The following is a 23,004-nucleotide window of genomic DNA, read 5'->3' on the forward strand; positions in this document are numbered from 1 at the left end:
GGTAAAGAAACGCCTTACCTGGTCCAAAACATTGGCGCACACTCTCTGCATCATCCCCGACGTTCGCGCCGCGAGCCAGCGCGTCAAGTGATGGTCACATGATGGCTCACGTGACCATACACATAGAGACGCGGCAGCGCGCGCACAAAGGTACGGAGCAGCAGGACTGCGCGCACAGGGAACCAGGACGGCGCATGCGCACATCGGGCAGCAAAGTCCCGCACGATGTGTGCAAATCCCTTGTAGAGCAGTGACATCTAGTGGAGGACTTAGAATATACATTTGCCACATAAAGTGCATAAGAATAATGACACCTAGAGGACAATACAATGTATAACATACATGGGACTTAGAAAAATAATTATAAGTAGATAACCAATTATTAAATACATAAAAGGTCCCTTCATTTCAAAAAAATTGTTGAACGAATTTATGTATAATAAATAAAGTAATAAATAATGAATAAATAAATAAATGGATGAATGAAAATAAATGTGAAAATAAAAAGTGGTGGAGTGTGAGTGGTGAAGTGAGAATATGTATTGTGCTATAGAAAACAGGTCTAAGGAGGATGTTGAGAATAAGTGAAAATATGTAATTGAAAAAAAGTGATAAAATGCAAAAGTGCAAAAATAAAAAATAAATAATCTAATGTATGTTATACATATGTGAAACGTGAAAATCAAGTATGTAGAAAATCTTTGTGAAAAATAAATAGAATAAAAATGATAAATAAGTGCAATTAATAAAAAATAATGTGAATACAGATAATAAAAACTTTGTACATGCATGTAGACATGGTGCACACATGTCTGCATGGATGCCAATTGTGAATATATACCACACAAAAACAACAACAACAACAAAAACAATATAATAATAACACATGAAATAAAAAATAAAAAATTATATTATATATTAGTGGTAATAAAAAATATATATATATGTTGTGAGTGAGTGAATAATGGTCTCACTGGATGGATGTCATCCTATGCACCGATGGGAGGCAATGCAGAAGAGATGTACATGAGCGTAAATTCTCCTGAAAGAGATAACTTAACATTCGATCATCGGATTCATCCTGTGCTAGCTGTTTAAATGGTCCTGAAAAAAACATTAAAAAATAGAGTGTTAAAATACATAAAGTATAATAAAAACCACATATTTACAAGGAAAACTACTGGGGGATTTTTCAGCCAGAGAAATTATAAACGAACATGAAACGTGAAAATTAAAATAGAAAAATATGTATCATGAGATAAGGAGGACATAACAAGGTAATTCCTTAAAGGAATGGAGCAAAGCTTAGTGTTTCATTTAGTCCAAAAGGTTGGACTGTACTTAAACGCCAAATCCATCGACTCTCACATTGGGCCAAACGTTTTCCAATATTGCCCCCCCGCATACCTAAATCAATCGAGTCGATCCCACAAACTTGAAGGAGAGCAGAATTACAGTTTTTTTTTTATTTGAAATGTCTTGGTATTGGTTTCAGATCTTCAAGTGTCTCAGCAGAGATGGCCAACCTGATGTCCCTAATGTGTTCTCTTGTCCTAACTTTCAGGGCTCGTGTGGTAAGTCCAACATAAATCTTTGGGCAGGGGCAAGTCGCATAATAGATAACTGCTTTCGTCGAGCATGAGATGTAACGTCTAATAGTATATGATTTCTTGCCAGAGGAATCTGTAAAAGTAAAGGCACGCTCAATGTTTGGACAGGCCACACAGTGCCCACATGGTATACAGCCAGAGCGTTGTTCTAATGTACCGAAAAAGTTGCAAGTTGGACTTGGAACATATTCGCTTTTAACCAGAAGGTCTCTCAGGTTTTTCCCCCTTCGTGCAGTTAGAGCTGGTTTAGGCATTAGATAATGTTTAAGAGTGGGATCCACTGTCAAAATTGGCCAGAATTTCTCTATACATTGGTACATGCGATGCCATTGTGAATTATATTGGGTAACAAAACGTACCTGATCATTAGACGATTGTCCTCTTTTTACTTGTAAAAGTTGTTGTCTTGACTGATTCTTGGCTCTGTTGTAAGCTTTTCTGATGTTCCGGTTACTATACCCCCTCTCTTTAAAACATTCTCTCAAGTCATCAGCCTGTTCTTTGAAAGCGGCATCTGAAGAGCAAATTCGTCTAGCGCGAAGGTACTGACACTACGGCACCGCTTTGATCATATGAGGTGGGTGGGAGGAGGTCGCATGAAGATAGGAGTTTACTGATGTCTCTTTACGGAAAACATTTGTCTGAAGGTAGCCCGCAGGATCTCTTTCTATAGATACATCCAAGAATTGAACGTGATTAGGATCATAATGGAATGTGACTTTGATGTTTTTGTTGTTATTATTCAAAAAATCTATAAATTCCAGTAACTGGGAAGAATTACCCTGCCAGATCATGAGGATGTCATCAATGTACCGCGCCCAAAATAGGACGCGATCCATTGATGCCCCCCCATGATCTGACAGGAACAGGTCCCTCTCCCATGCCCCAAGGAACAGATTCGCATAGGAGGGCGCACAGGCCACCCCCATGGCTGTCCCCTGGAGCTGTAGGAAGAGGGACCCATTAAAAGTAAAAAAATTGTGCGTAAGGGTGAAGTCCAAGAGTTGCATAATGAAACTTACCATGGGTGGTGTGTAGTTACTCGAATCCAGGAAGAATTTCGCTGCTGCAAGGCCGTCAGTATGTCTAATACTAGTATAAAGTGATTCAATATCACAAGTAACTAGCAGAGTGTCCGGTTCCAATTGTAGTCCCTCAATTCGCTGTAGAAGATCTGTGGTGTCTCTAATGTGCGAGGGGAGACATTCGACCAATGATTTCAATTTAGAGTCAATAAATTTTGCCACATTTTCTGTTAAATTTTGGTTACCAGAGATAATTGGCCTACCTGGTGGACGTGTCTGGTTCTTGTGCACCTTAGGCAACAAATATAATGTAGGTATCACTGGATACTGTACTTGTAATGCCTCAGCCAAATCTTTGGTAATGATAGATGATAATGTTGCAGTATTGAGTATTTCCTGTAAACTGAATTGAAAGGTAGAAAGTGGGTTAAACGTTAGTTTTTTGTAACACGACTGATCACGTAACTGACGATAAGCTTCCGCTTCATACATTTTCTTTGGCCAGACAACTATGTTGCCGCCTTTATCAGCTGGTTTATATATAATATCCGGGAGACTACATAGGTGTTTCAAAGATGAACGTTGTTCAAATGTAAGATTATCATTGAAAATAGTTTTTGGCAAATTTTGGAATTCCCTCGTAACTAATTTTACAAACAGTTCCACAGGTGGACAAATAGATAAAGGTGGAAATTTTTGTGACAGTTTCTTAATGCATGATGGTACCTGTTGTTCCACAGAGGTTTCTTGTTCTGATAATAGTTCATTCAGGATACGTAGAGCCGCCCTATCTTCTGCAGTAGAAAATTCCTCCATTTCAGTGCGATGAAACCATTTTTTGAAAATTAGTGATCGTGCAAAAAGATGGAGATCCTTCATGGCTGTGAAGTGATCAAAATTTGCGCAAGGGGAGAAAGTTAGACCTTTGGCAAGTACAGACAAATCAGTATCTGAGAATGTGTATTGAGAAAGGTTAATTACCTTAAGATTGGTGTCAGAAGTGGGATTTGTTGTTGGTAGATCGGGTTTGCGTTTAGCAGAGGTCTGCGGATTCTCCTGCTTCCTCTTATATGATCGATTACGATAATTAAATCGTCCAGCACCACTCTCTACTGTAATTCCCAGTATTCCTTGACACAGCCTATGGCTCTGCCGCTGACACAAACCAAAACTACAACTCCCAGCATGTTACACAATAACCTTACTGTCCTACTATACAGTGCAACATACTGTAACAGGGCATGCTGGGTGTTGTAGTTATCTAGTAACTAAATGCAACTTCCAGCATTTTCTGACACATAAATTAGAGTAAATAAAACGCAGCACATAAACTGGAGAAGCAGAACCCCCCCCCAGTAACACATCGTTGTTCAGTGTCTTCCAAGCAAAAGACTCCATTTATAAGTCCCTATGAAGACTGAAAAATAGTGCGTATATATATGTGAATAAGCCCCTTTCCTAATAAAAGTTCCGATAATAACAACAGATCATGTCACACAAGATTACCCTTATCCCTGTATATGGAAAAATTGGCATTGTAGGGGTCAGATAGGGGGCACAATTTTCTGTAGTTGCCTCGGGTGTAAAAGGAGCTAGCTACAGCCCTCCCGCCGCTAATAGCCTGGCATGCTGCGATCACCGTGGCCGCTATTAAACCATTAGATAACCACTGTCTAAGTTGACAGCAGTGTCTAAAGGAATCTTATATCCATCCCTGGTGGTCTAGTGGGAGGAATTGTACTATTTTGGTTGAAATTATTTTATCTACCAGGACAAGTGGATTTTCTTGAGGGACAAGTAGATTTTGTTCCGCTTTAGTCCCTTGGACAAGTATTTTTTTTTTTTTTATTTCCACACCCCTGGACATCAGTACTATATTGGTAGTAGTCAGGGGGGGGGGGGGGGGGGGGGGGGAGTAAATGTTTACAGTTGCGCTTTGAGAGGAGGAAAAAGCAAAAATGGAAATTGGTCCTTAACCCCTCTTAAGGACCCATGACGTACCTGTCATGAGTCCGCTCCCGTTCTATAATGGCGTGGTCGCGGTGCTGCGCGCTATTTTATTTTTTTTCTCCCGCCGCCATCTTGCCATCGATACGTCACCCTGCAGGGTGTTGTGTGGGAGGCCAGCCTGCCTCTCGCTCCGTTCGTGCCCGCCTCCCGCGCTAATTAATATTCTGCCGTCATAAGGGTGCACCTCCTTACTTTCAGCTTCTTCTAAGCTGAATACTGATTGGGCTGCTTGCGGCGAATCGGCTCCGGTGATTGGCGCATGCGCAGTTCGTCCTCGATTGTGAGGATCATCTGCGCATGTGCCATTGTGATGTCAGCCTCGGGCCTGATGCGCTGGGGGATTGTTAACACTAACCTTGCCAGAGGGGAGTCCCTGAGCGCTTGACAGCTCCCGAAGGTTTGCTATGGGCTCTCTGGCAGATGTTCGCACCGCATGTGGTCCTACTTTTTCATATCTGTTTTACTGCAGGTGTTTGAGGGATTGGACTATTTAAGGGGAACATGTGCTGCAATAAACCTCTTTTCTCTGGGCATGGTGTCAGTGTGTATGCTGCATTTTTCCCTTGTCTATAGTGTTTTGGCAAGTCCATTTATTCCTGGTATTTTGGGTAAGTTTGTGGTGGTTTTTTGGCAGATTTTGAAATATCCTATTTAAATAGTCCAATCCCTAAAACACCTGCAGTAAAACAGATATGAAAAATTAGGATCACATGCGGCGCGAACATCTGCCAGAGAGCCCATAGCAAACCTTCTGGAGCTGTCCAGCGCTCAGGGACTCCCCTCTGGCAAGGTTAGTGTTAACAATCCCCCAACGCGTCAGGCCTGAGGCTGACATCACAATGGCACATGCGCAGATGACCCTCACGATCGAGGACGAACTGCGCACGCGCCAATCACCGGAGCCGATTCGCCGCAAGCAGCCCAATCAGCATTCAGCTTAGAAGAAGCTGAAAGTAAGGAGGTGCAGAATATTCATTAGCGCGGGAGGAGGGCACGAATGGAGCGAGGGGCAGGCCGGCCTCCCACACAACACCCTGCAGGGTGACGTATCGATGGCAAGATGGCGGCGGGAGAAAAAAAAAGTGGTCGAGGCAAGCCAGCAAACTAAGGAATTAACCAGCTTCCGGGTCTGTTAAAAAAGGTAAAAAAAAAAAAAAAAAAAAAAAAATGTAGTAGCGTTAGCAACAGGAAAGAAAGCGTTAATGACATATAGCCACAGTACTAACGAACTGGCCAAAGAAGGTTAAAGCAGTGGAGAACCCCTTTAACCCCTTCCCTAATAAGTTTGAATCACCCCCCTTTTCCCATTTAAAAAAAAAAAAAAAAGTGTAAATAAAAATAAACATGTGGTTTTGCCGCGTGTGGAAATGTCCAAATTATAAAATATATAGTTAATTAAACCGCACGGTCAATGGCGTACGCGCAAAACAATTCAAAAGTCCAAAATAGTGTATTTATGGTCACTTTTTATATCATGATCAATAAGTCATATCAATACAAAAATGGTACTGCTAAAAACTTCAGATCACTGCGCAAAAAATGAGCCCTCATACCACCCCATACATGGAAAAATAAAAAAGTTATAGGGGTCAGAAGATGACAATTTTAAACACTTAAATTTTCCTGCATGTAGTTATGATTTTTTCCAGAAGTACGACAAAATCAAACCTATATAAGTAGGGTATCATTTTAATCGTATGGACCTACAGAATAAAGATAGGTTGTCATTTTTACCGAAAAATGTACTACGTAGAAACGGAAGCCCCCAAAAGTTACAAATTGGCGTTTTTTGTTTTGTTTTTTTCAGTTTTGTCTCACAATGCTTTTTTTTTTTTTTCTCGCCGTAGATTTTGTTGTAAAATGACTGACGTCATTACAAAGTAGAATTGGTGGCACAAAAAATAAGCCATCATATGGATTTTTAGGTGCAAAACAGAAAATTATGATTTTTTTAAAGGTAAGGAGGAAAAAACGAAAATGCAAAAATGGAAAACCCCCAGGTCCTTAAGGGGTTAAATGATGGAATATAAGGGTGTCATTTTAAACTACAGCTTGTCCCACAAGATCAATCAATCAAAAAAATAATAAAATAGAATGAACTTAAAAGGTGAAGGGGAGTTAAAAAAAAAATAAAAAAATGCCACAGTGACGGGAATATACTGATTATCAGAATTTCAACATCTATGTTTTGCATGATATTTCTGTTGTTGATGAATGGGTGTATAAGGAGTTTGCATCTACCCAAGAACAGCTGCTTTTTCTCTATCTAGATTCCAAGTGTTACCACTGCTCTCTGATCTATCCTTTTTAATTATCTGTTAAAACTATTTTTGATGTTCTTCTAACAGGACTAGTCTTGTTCCCTTAAATATTTAGTTTTCCAATGTCTCTTTAGTTCACATAAGCAAAAGAGTATCCAATCTAATATTTGTCAGGTTAAAAGCAAAAAAATTTCTTTCAAATAGAGGAATTATTTATTAGCATGCTTTGAAGTAGGAACATGGTAGTGTCAAACCCCAATTTTATTTATTATTTTTTATTTTTATTTTGCTGATTCCCACATTTACAAAAAAAAGGTGTGGTTGAGCCATAAAAATAATAAAAATGTTCACCATCAAAGATATGAAGGAAATCTTATCAATGATGAATGCACTAGCAATTTACCTGATAAAGAATATTAATATGAGAAATTCCAGTTATTAGTTGTAATTGTGCGAGTTCTATAATGTTAATACTGTATTTAGGAGTGATCTGTTTTAGTATTTCTGTTTATATAGCACAGTCTGAGCTATGCACAAATTGGGTGTCTCCCTGTAGACAGGGACTGGTGTAAGCACAATCTAATCTCTCTAACTCAAGTATGTATTATGGCAGGAAATCTACACAAGCGTATAGAAATTCTATGCAGATGTTGTTTCTAGTTGGAATCTTTTCCAGGATCCCAGTGCTCCTGGCAGAGGTGCTTAGCTCTGGTGAGCCACAACATTTCCAACTGCAGCAGATAACAAGACGCATGAAGGGGTCTTAACCCCAGGTTCACATGACAGAATTTCTGCACTGAATTCTGCATTACATTTCTGTAAGAATTTACAACCAATTCACTTCAATGGAATTCCTGCAGTGGAAATTCAGCAGCAGAAATTCTTCTGTGTGAATGGGACAGCAGAATCCCATTGGAGTGTATTGGCTATAAATTCATGCAGAATTCAGTGCAGAAATTCTGCCGTGTGAACGCCTAAAAATACAGGGATTTTTCATTTTTGCACTTTAGTTTTTTCCTCCTCGCCTTCTAATAGCCATAACCCTTTAAATTTTCTACTTACAGACCCATATGAGAGCTTGTTTTTTTGTATCAATTGTACTTTGTAATGACATCACTAATGTTAACACAAAATCTACAGTAAAATAAAACAAAACAAATTTGTGGGTCGAAGTTGGAGAAAGAAATCCATTTTGTATCTTTAGGAAGGTTCTGTTTCTACGCAGTGCACTTTTCGGTAAAAATTACACATTGGCCAAGATTTATCAAGCTGTGTGAGAGAAAAAGTGGAGTGAGTTTTCCACAGCAACCAATCACAGCTCTGCTTTCACTTTACCAGAGCTCGTTTGCTGAGCTGTGATTGGTTGCTGTGGAAAAATCACTCCACTTTTTCTCTCACACAGCTTGATAAATCTGGGCCATTATCTTCTATAAGTCCATACAATTAAAACAATACCTGATTTATATAGGTTTTATTTTGTTTTACTAATTTAATAAAAATTACTTTTTGTATGAAAATTAGTATGCTTATGACAAGAGGACATACCGTATTTATCGGCGTATAACACGCACTTTTTAGGCTAAAATTTTTAGCCTAAAGTCTGTGTGCGTGTTATACGCCGATACACCCCCAGGAAAGCCAGGGGGAGAGAGGCCGTCGCTGCCCGCTTCTCTCCCCCTGCCTTTCCTGGGGTCTAGAGCGCTGCTGTCGGCCCTTTTCACCCCCTGGTTATCGGCGCCGCTGCCCGTTCTGTCCCCCTGACTATCGGTGCCGGCGCCGATAGCCAGGGAGAGAGAAGCGGCGCCGACAGCCAGGGGAGAGAAGGGGCAGCGGCACCCATTGCCGGCGCCGCTGCCCCGTTGCCTCCCCCCAGCCCCGGTGGCATAATTACCTGAGTCCGGTCCGCGCTGCTCCAGGCCTCCGTCGTGCGTCCCCGGCGTCATTGCTATGCGCTGAACGGCGCGGCGCATGACGTCAGAGCGTCGCGCCGTGCATAGCAACGACGCTGGGGACGCACGACGGAGGCCTGGAGCAGCGCGGACCGGACTCAGGTAATTATGCCACCGGGGATGGGGGGAGGCAACGGGGCAGCGGCGCCGGCAATGGGTGCCGCTGCCCCTTCTCTCCCCCTGGCTGTCGGCGCCGCTTCTCTCCCCTGGCTATCGGCGCCGGCACCGATAGTCAGGGGGACAGAACGGGCAGCGGCGCCGATAACCAGGGGGTGAAAATGGCCGACAGCAGCGCTCTAGACCCCAGGAAAGGCAGGGGGAGAGAAGCGGGCAGCGAAGGCCTCTCTCCCCCTGCCTTTCCTGGGGGTATATCGGGGTATACACGCGCACACACGCACCCTCATTTTTTCATGGATATTTGGGTAAAAAACTTTTTTTACCCAAATATCCTTGGTAAAATGAGGGTGCGTGTTATAGGCCGGTGCGTGGTATACCCCGATAAATACGGTAGTTTTAAGTTAGAGGGGCAAAGGTTTAAAAGTAGTATCAGGAGGTATTATTTTACTGAGAGAGTAGTGGATGCATGGAATAGCCTTCCTGCAGAAGTGGTCGCTGCAAATACAGTGAAAGGGTTTAAACATGCATGGGATAAGCATAAGGCTATCCTTCATATAAGATAGGGATAGGTATAAGGCTATCCTTCATATAAGATAGAGATAGGCATAAGGCTATCCTTCATATAAGATAGGCATAAGGCTATCCTTCATATAAGATAGGGATAGGCATAAGGCTATCCTTCATATAAGATAGGGATAGGCATAAGGCTATCCTTCATATAAGATAGGGATAGGTATAAGGCTATCCTTCATATAAGATAGAGATAGGCATAAGGCTATCCTTCATATAAGATAGGCATAAGGCTATCCTTCATATAAGAAAGGGATAGGTATAAGGCTATCCTTCATATAAGATAGGGATAGGCATAAGGCTATCCTTCATATAAGATAGGGATAGGCATAAGGCTATCCTTCATATAAGATAGAGATAGGCATAAGGCTGTCCTTCATATAAGATAGGGATAGGCATAAGGCTATCCTTCATATAAGATAGGGATAGGCATAAAGCTATCCTTCATGTAAGATAGGGATAGGCATAAGGCTATCCTTCATATAAGATAGAGATAGGTATAAGTCTATCCTTCATATAAGATAGGGATAAGCATAAGGCTATCCTTCATATAAGATAGGGCCAGGGACTATTCGTAGTATTCAGATTATTGGGCATACTAGATGGGCCAAATTTTTCTTATCTGCTGACACCTTCTATGTTTCTATGTTTAAAATTTTCCTTTTCTGATCCCTATAACACTTTTATTTATCCTTTATACGGGTTGTATGTGGACTCATTTTTTTATGCAGTGATCTGCAGTTTTCATTGGAAACTTTTTGTTTTTGTTTTGGTTGGACTTTTCGAATACATTTTTTATTATAAAAAATAAAAAAAGAATAAATTATGGTAAATGTGACTAAAAATATGCAATTCTGGGTTTAGTTTTTTTTTTTAAAGTTTATGCCTTTGACTGTTATTTTATTAACACTAATATTTTAGTAGTTCGAACATTTATGCACATGGCAATGCCACATGTTTTTGTTTACATAATTTTATATATAAAATGAGAAAAGGGAGATGATTCAAATGTATATTAGGGAACAGACTTCCATTTGTTAACTTATTTATTTATTTATTTATTTTTAAACTTGTATTCACTATTTTACAGTCCCCATAGGGAACAAATACTATGCCATAGCACGGTATTTATCAGAGTTATCTGTGCTTCAGGCTGCCATGGCTTTCTGCAGCACTGGAGCGCCAATGTGACGGAGAGAGTTAGGGGCCCTCTGCCCGTCCTCTCAGCTCATCAGAACCCCGCTAAGCTGTTTGGATTATTTTTATTTTTTTTTATGACCCTGCGATCAACTTTGATTTGGCATCTAAAGGGGCACTCCGGTAAAAAAAAAATACATTTTAAATCTGGTGCCGGAAAGTTTACAGATTTGAAATGTCTTCTATTTAAAAATCCTTAAAGGGGTACTCCACTGCCCTGCTTCCGGAGCTCCGCTCCCCAGCATCCGGAAGTTTATTGTTCTGAACGCTGTGTGTGGGCTTCTGTGTTCAGGGCCGTACGAGGGGGTGGGCTTGATGTCACGAGGGGCAGCCCTGAACACGGAAGCCCGCACACAGCGTTCGGAACAATAAACTTCTGGACACTGGGGAGCGGAGCTCCGGATACAGGGCAGTGGAGTACCCCTTTCAGCCTTCCAGTAGTTATCAGCTGCTGCATGCTCCTGAGGAAGTTGTGTAGTTCCTACCAGTCTAACCACAGTGCTCTCTGCTGACATCTCTTTCCATGTCAGGAACTGTTCAGAACATGAGCCATTTCTTATAGCAAACCTGCTCTGGACAGTTCCTGACACGGACAGAGGTGACAACAGAGGACTGTGGTCAGACTGAAAAGAACTGCACAACTATACAGCAGCTAAGTACTGGAAGGCTTAAGATTTTTAAATAGAAGTAATTTTACAAATCTGTTTACATTTCTAGCAACAGATGTTTAAAGGGGTACTGCGGTGGAAATGTATTTATTTATTTTTAAATCAACTGGTGCCAGAAAGTTAAACAGATTTGTAAATGACTTTGATTAAAAGAGCAGCATAGGTTTACAATGGGGATTTTCTCCTGCTCTTGACAGTTCCTGTTAAGGGCATCAGGTGTCAGCAGAGAGCACTGTGGACAAGAAAAAAAATATTTTTTAATAGAAGTTATTTACAAATCTGTTCAACTTTCTGGCACCAGTTGATTAAAAAAAAATAATAAATTCCCACCGGAGTACTACTTTAATCAACTGTTGCCAGAAAGATTACAGATTTGTAAATGACTATCTTAAGGCTTCCAGTACTTAGCTGCTGTATAGTTGTGCAGTTCTCTTCAGTCTGACCACAGTCCTCTTAACAGGAGCTACACTGCAGTAACCAGGAGCCACCACTACATAATGAATGGAGCCAATGCTTTAGGCAGTGTTCACTGTGTATATGCCGTTACTGTGCCTCTGCCAAACATGTCGCCGCCCTGCCGATTACATTAATGGCCTATCCTGAAGATAGGCCATCAATGTAAAATGTCTGGAGAACTCTTCTGTATTAGGGCCTATCAGATGCCAGATTATCAATTTCTTTAGATTTTTTAGGCTGTAGGAAACTGTTCTATACTTTTCTTCACATAGTGTTAAGAACCTTAATGGGGTATGTCAAGTGATGACATATCACTAGGATGTGCAATCGCTTTATGGTCAGCAGGGGTCTGGTCTCCTAAAATAAAATGTTTTTAACAGATCTGATTCTTTTGTTAGTGTTTTTTGCGCTTTTTGTTCATTCTTTTGCATCTAGTATTGTAAAATGTGTTGTGGTAAATTCTTTTGTGTCAAAAAATAGGTTTTCAAGCTTTTGGAGCACAAAGGCCCCTTTTTAGCAGGTAAGTTTACAAATGAATGATTAAAAGACTAGCACACCATTTAAAAGATTTTACAGCAAAACAGTGTACATTACGGGGAAATATCAATTAAGATAAGCCAAAGTAATAAAAACCTAGGCTATGTTGCAAATGGTAGGGCCCAAAATGGTCATATCTGTCATTCATGAAGTTACCTTTTAGTATTAAAGTGGTATTCCAGCAGAAAGTTGTTTTTTTTATCAACTGGTGCCAGAAAGTTAAACAGATTTGTAAATTACTTCTATTAAAAAATCTTTATCGGACTTGCACTTTTCTGAAGGTTTCATCGACTTACGCGTTAGGGCCAGAACACGTCCTCCCTTATCAACAGGTTATGGCCTTTTTGAGACCCGGTCTTCGGGACCTCTCTAAGGAACATACTCACTCGTATTTAGACCAATTAATTTTCCTCGACAGAGAGCACCCATTCTCTTTCGAGGCTATACCGCTATCTTCAGAGGAGGGGACTCACTCCTTGTTATTTCAGTACTGGGGAAGGTGGATCTGATGATCCCTATTCTAGAAGGGTGGTTGAAGGTATGCAAAGCAGTGATTAGTGAACACTGGAGGGAGACCCATGTCAAGCTAAGGCTGGGTTCACACCATGTTTTTTAAATACGTTAACCATATACGGTTTTCCGCAAAAAAACGTATCAGACCGTATCCGAAATCGAATGCATTGTAAACCGTATTCCAAATGTTGTGTACGGTTTCATCCGTTTTGCCTCGGATACGGTTTTGCCGATTTTTCAACCGTAGGCAAAAACGCTGTCGACCACGTTTTTGCCTCCGGTTGGAAAACTGTATGCGAACAGTATGCGGTTCTTTTAACATTGTTGTCTATGAGAACCGTACACAGAATTTCAGAATACGGTTGCACACAGTTTTTCTAATCCGTTTTCGGAGTTGACACATGCCCAGATTGGAATTTCAATAGAACAATAGTAACTTTATTAAATTGCTGGAAAACACACTCCAACAAAATACCAAAACTGTTGGCAAAAACTGATGCAAACGGATAAAACCGTACAGGGAAAAACCGTATACGTTTTAATTTGGAGTCATACGGTTGTATATGTTTGCATACGGTTTTTGCCATACGTTTTTTAGCGGAAAACCGTATACGGTAACCGTATTTGAAAAACGTGGTGTGAACCCAGCCTAATGCACCATGCCACCTATGGCTTTACATTCCCCCGCACCCACAATCACCCGGATGTCATCGAGGATTGCCCAAAATGTGGCGCACACCAAACTGATCTGCTACACTGTCTGGTTACGTGCCCCTTTTCTCATGGCTTTTGGGCATCCCTCGGTTCGCTCCTGAATGACCGGCTGCGGATATCCCTCCTGCTGGACCCTGCCCTACTGGTTCTCCATATTGCTCCTGGGGATAGGAGGCTGACCTTGCTTCTCCGTGCCTTTCTTCTGGTGGCGAAGAGATGCCTTTTGGCACAATGGTTACAGCCGTCGGTGCCCCCTGTATCTGAGGTGCTTGTCCAGATGAAAAAGTATTTGTTCATGGACCTTACCGAAATCGCCCACACCAAAGAAAAGTCGGCCAGATCCTTTTTTAAGAAATGGAGGGCTTTTCTGGTATCTTTTTGTTCTGATGCAGATATCAATAAGATTATGTGGTATCTGAACAGATCATTGGTAGGATCTCTTGGGAGACTACGAGTTGTGCGCACCTAAATTCTGGGGCCCTACTTCTATTTTTCAACATAAGCAGAATCAAGCTACGCTAGTCCTATCGCTTTGTAGTGCATTGTTTTACTTCTTGCTATATACAAATGCTAGACTTAGACCAGTTCCTGTTCATGATTGGGTGTCCACTTGTGGGCTTTTACTGCTCTGTTCGTTTATGTCCTGGTTCACATGTTTATATTTTATGAAAATCCCACTAAAATATTGTTTAAAAAAAAAATTATCCTTCCAGTACTTATTAGCGGCTGTATATTACTTATATATTTCTTTTTTTTTTTTTATCTGTCCACAATGCTCTCTGCTGACGCCTCTGTCCATCTCAGGAGTTGTCCAGAGCAGCATAGGTTTGCTATGAAGATTTGCTCCTGCTCTGGACAGTTCCTGGTACGGACAGAGGTGTCAGCAGAGAGCACAGTGGACAGAAAAAAAAAATCCGAAAAGAACTTTGTCTGTTGTGTATATAGCAGCTAATAAGTACTGGAAGGATAAAGATTTTTAAATAGAAATAATTTACTAATCTGTTTAACTTTCTGGCACCAGTTGATGACAAAATTTTTTTTGCACCGGAGTACCCCTTTAAGATAATTAAATCTGTCCTATTTCCTGTTCCAAAGGAATGTTTGCCCACAAGGGTATCAAAAAAGGTATCCCTCCTAACATACTTTTGTCTTTTTGACACACATTTATTTATTATCATAGATTTTTCTGGCTAACATAGTTATGTATAGTTAAATACGCTGCTCAAAAAAATAAAGGGAACACTAAAATAACACATCCTAGATCTGAATGAATAAACTAATGGTATTAAATACTTTCGCCTTTACATAGTTGAATGTGCTGACAACAAAATCACACAAAAATTATCAATGGAAATCTAATTTATCAACCCATGGAGGTCTGGATATGAAGTCATACTCAAAATCAAAGTGGAAAACCACACTGCAGGCTGATCCAACTTTGATGTAATGTCCTTAAAACAAGTCAAAATGAGCCTCAGTAGTGTGTGTGAGGCCCCTACGTGCCCGTTTGACCTCCCTACAGCGCCTGGGCATGCTCCTGAGGAGGTGGCGGATGATCTTCTGTAGGATGTCCTCCCAGACTTGGACTAAAGGATCCGCCAACTCCTCGACAGTCTGTGGTGCAACGTGGCGTTGGTGGATGAAGCAAGTCATGATGTCCCAAATGTGCTCAATCTGATTCAGCTCTGGGGAATGGGCGGGCCAGTCCATAGCATCAAAGCCTTCCTCTTGTAGGAACTGCTGACACACTCCAGCCACGTGAGGTCTTGCATTAGGAGGAACCCAGGGCCAACCACACCAGCATATGGTCTCACAAGGGGTCTGAGGGTCTCATCCTGGTACCTAATGGCAGTCAGGCTACCTCTGGCAAGCACCTGGAAAGCTGTGTGCCCCCCCCCTCCCCCCCCAAAAACAAATGCCACTTCACACCATTACTGACCCACCCCCAAATCTGTCATGCTGGAGGATGTTGCAGGCCGCTGAATGTTCTCAACAGCGTCTCCAGACTCTGTCACATGCTCAGTGTGAACCTGCTTTCGAAGAGCACAGGACGCTAGTGGCGAATTTGTCGAAAATCTTGGTGTTCTCTGGCAAATGCCAAACGGTGTTGGGCTGTAAGCAAAACCCCCACCTGTGGACATCGGGCCCTCATACCACACTCAACGAGTGTGTTTCTGACCGTTTGTGTGGACACATGCACATTTGTTACCTGCTGGAGGTAATTTTGTAGGGCTTTGGCAGTGCTCCTCCTGCTCCTTCTTGCAGAAAAGCGGAGGTAGCAGTCCTCCTGCTGGGTTATTGCCCTCCTACAGCCTCCTCCGCGTCTCCTGATGTAATGGCCTGTCGCCTGGTAGCGCCCATATGCTCTGGACTCAACGCTGACAAATATAGCAAACCTTGCCACAGCTCGCATTGATGTGCCATCCTGGATGAGCCGCACTACCTGAGCCACTTGTGTGTGTTGTAGAATCCGTCTCATGCTACCACTAGAGTGAAAGCACCGCCAGCATTCAAAAGTGACCGAAACATCAGCCAGGAAGCATAGGAACTGAGAAGTGGTCTGTGGTTACCACCTGAAGAACCACTCCTTTATTGTGGTGTCTTGCTAATTGCCTATAATTTCCACCTGTTGTCTGTTCCATTTGCACAACTGCATGTGAATTTGATTGTCAATCAGTGTTGCTTCCTGAGTGAACAGTGTAATTTCACAGAAGTGTGATTGACTTGGAGTTACATTGTGTGGTTTAATTGTTCCCTTTTATTTTTTTGAGCAGTGTAGTTAGTATGGTTGAATAGAGACACATTTTCATCAGGTTCAAACCATGTGGGAAGGGGAATGGGTGAATGAAGGGGAGGGGATGCGAGTCTATATTCCCGCATCTGCATTCATTTTTTTTTGTTCTAGGGAATCTCTGTTTTGAAGCCCACTACTGTTAATGAGGTAGGCTGCTCCATAAATTCACAATTCTTATTCACAATTCTTTTTCGAGCCATTTATGTATATACTTTATATAAATTGATCATATTCCCCCTTATACATCTCTTCTCAAGACTAAACTAATATTAACTGCTAGCTAAGATTTTCAATACCCCTTATTAGTTTAGTTGCGTGTCTCTGTACCTTTTCCAGCTCTGTAGTGTCCCTTTTAGGAACCGGTGCCCAAAACTATATAAAACGGTTCCAGTCCCTTGAGTCCATGCCTCTTTAGATACATGACAATAGCCTACTGGCCTTAGAAGCTTGACATTGCATGCATGACAGAGCTGTTCTGTAGTTTATGATCTACAATACAAGTACACCCACATCCTTCTCTTCCAGTTTTTCTCCCAGCTGTACATATGCATTCCTAAGACCTAGGCAGTCATGTGAGGAGTCTGACCATGTTTCAGTGACATCAGCTACATCCAATGTTTCTATAGTCTTCTGGCATTTGTGAACTTTATTTTGCCACCTAGTTTTATGTAATCAATATCAATTAGATTTTTTGAGTTCTTGTTTGTACATTTGTTTTCAGCGCTGGTTTGTAGCACCTGGATCTCCTTATTCACTGCTCTTAACCTACCCCCACAGGTCTTATGTCCATCTGCCCCTCTGCTTGATTTGCTACTTTGCTACTCAGATCTCTAATAGGAGCTTCCTGGTGGGCAGCATACTCACATCTGCCACAGCGGTATTCATTCTGAAACTGCTGCGCATTGTACAATGAAGAAAACCAAATCTTGCTATCCAGGTACCACACTATTTTTTACGTTTTTATTGTTTATGTTGAATACAAGTGCAATATTATCAGACTTTCTAGATTATTGGACACCAAAGTTATTGTTACTGTTCATATTTAAGGAATTTTTGATACTCAGTACTTGTCTCACCGCTAGAATGATAAGCATGGAAGTGAAGGGTAATATGTGTGAACAGAGAGAGAATTTTCCGAATTTGTCAGCATGGTGGCTAAGTGGTTAGCACTTTTGCTTTGCAGCGCTGGGGTCCTAGGTTCAAATCATACCAAGGAAAACATCTTCAACAAGTTTGCATGTTCCCCTAGTGTTTGTGTGGGTTTCCTCCTACACTCAAAAACTTACTGATTATAGATTGTAAGCCCCATCGAGGAAAGGGACCAATTTCAGCAAACAATTCTGAGGAATCAGAGTGCGCTATATAAAAGAATTTTCATTTATTATTTGTCAATGACCCCAAGCTCTGCTATATTTAGAGTCTGTTTACTTTAGATTAACAATGCACTGGTTGTATATGGACACCAGATGCCGCTGTTGACCTTTTCAGTTAGTCCATTTAATGTAAATTCACATTTGTAACGGCAAAATAAATGTAAGAGTAACCGCTCTTGTTCCCAATGAAGCTCAAAGGAAGCACTACATACTAGTTTTAGTGAACAATGAAAGTCAACTTTTCTCCAAACTGCATCATAACAGCAGCATCCAGGCTGAAATCTGCTCTTCAGCTTGTGGCTATTTGCTTTATTATTTTATTAAAGAGTCCCTGTCTTAAAATGTTTTAATATATTCTTCCTGATGTTACTGTATTAAACTTTGTAATTTATCTTCTGTTAAAAAAAAAAATCACTGGGGCTCTCTTCTATGTCTGCCGAAACTCTCTGTACAGGCTTCGGACTTGTGCTGGACTGGCACAAGTCCAAAGTCCGGAAGTGCAGGTGGGGTGGGACATCGGCGCGGCCCTGCACAGGGTATATTAGTAACTGCCTCTTGTCCCCTCCCCCTGAGAAGCAATGTTAGCTGGCCATTAGCGCTCACTGCAGCGCTGATGATCCTTGGACTGAGTGAGTTTTATTTTTATTACACTCACCATCTTACTGATGGTTTCTTGATTCAACGCTGTGCATGGCAGGCTGGACAGCTGCGATCACGCTCCTCTCTGTATGCCTCGTGCTGTGCATAAGAGAGAGGAGGGGAATCACAGCCTGCCTGCCGTGATTGGCTCCCTGTTCTATGTGTGCTCCCGAGCGCAGCATAGAACAGAGAATGGCGAAAGTCTTACCCGGCAAGTTTCAGCTGACGTCACGTCTGCTGGGTAACGCCCCTTCCAGCCGGCCAACACTCACAGGCAGTGAGCAAGAAGTAAAAGAGAAAGACAGCAAAACTAATGGACAAAATGAACAAATAAATACATCGGGGGACACGTAATCATGAGGAGGAACAAGCAAGAAGCTAAAAATAGCTGATTAACATGGTGGCAGGTACTCTTTAAACCTTCTATATTGAGTTTCCTGTCCTTTTTTGTGTTTTATGCTTTTTACATAGTTTACATGTAACGTCCCATTACTTCGGTCATCCTAATAGAGCAAGCCTAATTCAAGCCTATAGTCTTAATGTTTTCATGTCTGTGTACTATGCCTGTACATGTTTTCAGAAGAGCCACTGGCATATTCCACACCACTTTACAGTTCCAAGAGTACATGTACAGATCATACATTACAGAAAGGCACATTATCAATTCAAACAAGGGGGCCTGCTCACAAGAGATTACAATCTGTGGAGATTGAGTCAATAGGCAAAAAGTGTTTGATTTGTGCAATGCTCTAGCCATTATGTATAAATGGGGTACTGCACTCAAGGTGGATGATTGAGAAAAAGAAAAAAAAAAATTGTCAAAAATTGCATGTTTCTTGATGATTCTAAATACCGTAACCAGAAGTAGAAATTTTATGTAAGTGACAAAAAGCAACAATGTAGTATTGTAAATAAGATTCATCTTAATCCCCATATGTGTTAGTGTAGATAGTCTGCTCCAAAACACCCATTTCTCTTAACAGGATGAAGTCAAAAGGTGTGGTACTATGAGATATGACATAAATATTCAAGACTTGCCAGCCACAAATTAAATTCCCTCATAAAGTAGAATAGAAAGAAACAATACGGAGGTTACGCCACAATCTATCTAATTTGAAGCTTGGAAATTACTCTTCCATTCAAAATAAATTGTTTTCATCTGTATCATTTAATTGTAAACATGCATAAAGCTTTACAAATGTGGTTTCCTGATGGTCTGGGGTGATGTCCCTCCTTTTATATAAAATTGTTCTCCTGTGTTTATTAAAACACATTAAAATGCCCTCTATGTACTTCCTAACTACACAAATGCACGAAACAGCACTCTTGGGAAAAGAGTTTTGGATTATATGTAACCCCTTAATAAGCAGCTGTACTCTGTTTTACATTATTAAAGGGTCTTGGCAGTGACTAACAGCTCAGACAATCACAAGCCTCAGCTATGTCCCACTTCAGTCTGTCATTGGCTGTGCGGGCAGTCACTACTGATACCAGTTCATCTCTGAAGGTAGAGGCCGAAGCAATCAGAGACAGGAACCGTCGGGAGATCACAGAGGGTCCCAGCCATCGGACCAGTGCAATTAGGTGCTTATCCCCCTGTGGCTAGGGATACCTTTTCAATACATGGACAACCTATATAAGTGCCCTTGTTCCACAGCAACATCTGCTTGGGTAGTCCCATACAGCCTACTTACTAACGTCACCTTAGCTCCTACTCTATGGCCAGTTAGGGAAGAACTTCTTATCCTAGTAGTTTACCCATTTCATTGCCACACTTCGTATTGGCAGACCCCTATCCTCAGTGCCCACGACCGCTGGGACCCCTCACAATTTCCTGTACTGGGCCCCGGCTTTCTCCGGAAATGGGGCCTGTCGACCCTCGCACGAAGCTGCCGCTGCCACGCCCCCTCCATATATCTCAACCGGAGAGGGGGTGGGTCGATACGCCCCATTCCCAAAGAGAGCCGGGGGTCCTGTACAGGTGATCATGGGAGGTCCCAGCGATCAAACCCCCCCATGATCTAAAACTTATGGGAAAACCATATTCTACTTTGTGGTAAATTTGGATTGATACTCACAACATTTATTTGAAAAAAATAGCATTCTTCTTAATTATAAATGTTTTCTACATTAAATACATTAGTAAGTTTATTAATTACACTAAAGGAATAAAATAGCAAAAATTATGTTTAATCCCTCAAGGGCTCGTTCTTTCATCCTTAACTTTTAAAAATCTTAATGCCTTTAGTTTTCTACCTACAGACCCATATAAGGGCTTGTTTTATGTGCTACCAATTTTACTTTGTAATTACATCAGTCATTTTACCACAAAATCTACGGCGAAACCAAAAGAACGTTTATTTGTGGGACAAAATTGAAAGAAAAATTTGTATGTTTTAGTGGCTTCCGTTTCTACGCAGTGCACTTTTTGGTAAAAATTACATCTTATATTTATTCTGTAGGTCCATACGGTTATAAGGATAACCAATTTATGTAGGTTTTATTTTAGTTTACTACAAAAAACTTTTAGGGGTCACAAGATGACAATTTTAAACATACTAATTTTGGTGCATGTATTTATAATTATAATTTTTTTTTTTTCAATGTACGGGGATATGTGAGGGCTCATTTTTTGCCCCGTGGTCTGTCGTTTATATCATTACCAGTTTTGTTTTGGTGGGACTTTTTGATCACTTTTTTTATATATTTTTTTAGTGTATACAAAATGACCAAAAATTGACTGTGCTGTTTAACATTATATTTTTTATAGTTTGGACATTTACGCATGTGGCGATACCACATATGTTTGTTTTTTATTATGGTTACACTTTTTTTATATGTACTTTGAGAAAAGGGGGGTGATTTAACTGTTGTTGCACTTTTGTTTTTTCCTCCTCACCTTTTAAAAATCATAACCCTTTCAATTTTGCACCTACAGACCCAAATGATGGCTTATGTTTTGCACCACCAATTCTACTTTGTAACGACATCAGTCATTTTACTCAAAAATCTACGGCGAAGCAAAAAAAAATCACTGTGCGACAAAATTGAAAAAAACGCCATTTTGTAGGGCTTCCATTTGTACGCAGTACATTTCTCAGTAAAAATTACACCTTATCTTTATTCTGTAGGTCCATACGATTAAAATGATACCCTACTTATATAGGTTTCATTTTGTATTCTGAAAAAAAAACATAACTGCATGCACAAAAATGTATACGTCATCTTCTGACCCCTATAACTTTTTTATTTCTCTGCTAATTTTTTGCGCCGTGATCTGAAGTTTTTATCGGTACCATTGTTGTTTTGATTGGACTTTTTGATCGCTTTTTATAAATTTTTTATGGTATAAAAATGGACCAAAAATACACTATTTTGGACATTGAAATTTTTTTGCGCGTATGCCATTGACCATGTTAACGATATATATTTTTATTGTTCGGACATTTACGCATGCGGCGATACCACATATGTTTATTTTTGTTTATTTACACAGGTTTTTTTTTTAAATGGGAAAAGGGGGGTGATTCAAACTTTTATTAGGAGTGGGGATAAATGATCTTAATTTATTTTATTTTTTTTCACATTTTTTTCAGGAAGTGCTCTCTGGCCATAGGCAGTGAATAGCACTTGCCCGCCCTGTTTCATACCAAAGGTAGGCCTCATGATGTCTCAGTTGAATTGCCATGTTCCCCAGTTTGTGGTAGGGAGTGCACTTGGGGGATCCTGTGGGCTTTGTTTTCCATACCGTTTCTGTTCCCGCCTCGGCCCCTCCTCCCCAGGATCTTTAAAAAAAAAAATGGCGAAAGAGATTCCAGTCATCCTTGTTGCTCCGGATTGGCTCAAATGAGCTTGGGACACAGACGTGATCAACCTCATCACAGACTCCCAATGCGACTATCTGATCAGTGAGACCTGCTTTCCCATGGTCCCCTCTTCCACCCAAATTATCTATTGCTGTATACAATGGTATGGCTGCAGTTTCTCTGTTTGGGTCATCCATGCTTCCTGCCTGTATGCCTATACAACCATACCTAGAGGGTTTATTTCCAAAGATGTGAGACCTGTGTTTCTGCCCTTGACAAACCTTCTTGCCTTTCTTCAGCTTGGCCTGGAGAATGGTCACTCCCACAGTTCTCCTAAAGGGCAGATTTCGTCCCTCCTTCATTCTCTTTCAGAGGCCCTTGGCTTCCAACTCCAATGTTCAGACATTCCTTTAGGGTGTTGCTCAAAAGGTTCCCCACTCCTGCCTGGGACCTGAACCTGGTCCTGGATGCCTTGCAGGAGCCCCCATTCCCACCTCCTTGGGATGTTTCCTTTGTTACCCTTAATCAGTACATAGTGGTTCTCTGCCCTGATCCCTTTTTCCTTACTGATGGTTATTTCCATGTTCCATCTGAACGAGGATATTGTCCTTCCTCTTTTTGTGCTACCCCTTCTGATCTTCGGGAACACTCTAGACAAATTGGATGTTCTCAATGCCATCTGCACTAATCTCTCTTAACTTGTCTTTCCAGCGTTCCAGTTCTCTTATTCTCATAAGAGGCTTCCAAGGCAACAATCTCCGGTTG

General features: G+C 41.1%; 2 long non-coding RNA genes across 2 annotated transcripts; one reads left to right on the forward strand and one right to left on the reverse strand.

Moving 5' to 3' along the window:
- The first annotated feature begins 1,497 nt into the window (after positions 1 to 1,497).
- On the forward strand, positions 1,498 to 17,352 carry LOC130306080 (uncharacterized). Its single transcript, XR_008855483.1, has 4 exons — positions 1,498 to 1,574; positions 12,344 to 12,383; positions 16,533 to 16,568; positions 17,199 to 17,352. It is a non-coding gene; the product is annotated as an uncharacterized LOC130306080 (long non-coding RNA).
- Positions 2,022 to 3,503, reverse strand: LOC130306091 (uncharacterized). Its single transcript, XR_008855494.1, has 4 exons — positions 3,362 to 3,503; positions 2,899 to 3,038; positions 2,633 to 2,795; positions 2,022 to 2,277 (listed from the first exon to the last, which is right to left on the reverse strand). It is a non-coding gene; the product is annotated as an uncharacterized LOC130306091 (long non-coding RNA).
- Positions 17,353 to 23,004: the final 5,652 nt, after the last annotated feature.

The sequence above is a fragment of the Hyla sarda genome, chromosome 1 (assembly GCF_029499605.1).
Source record: "Hyla sarda isolate aHylSar1 chromosome 1, aHylSar1.hap1, whole genome shotgun sequence".
Taxonomy (NCBI): Eukaryota; Metazoa; Chordata; class Amphibia; order Anura; family Hylidae; genus Hyla; species Hyla sarda.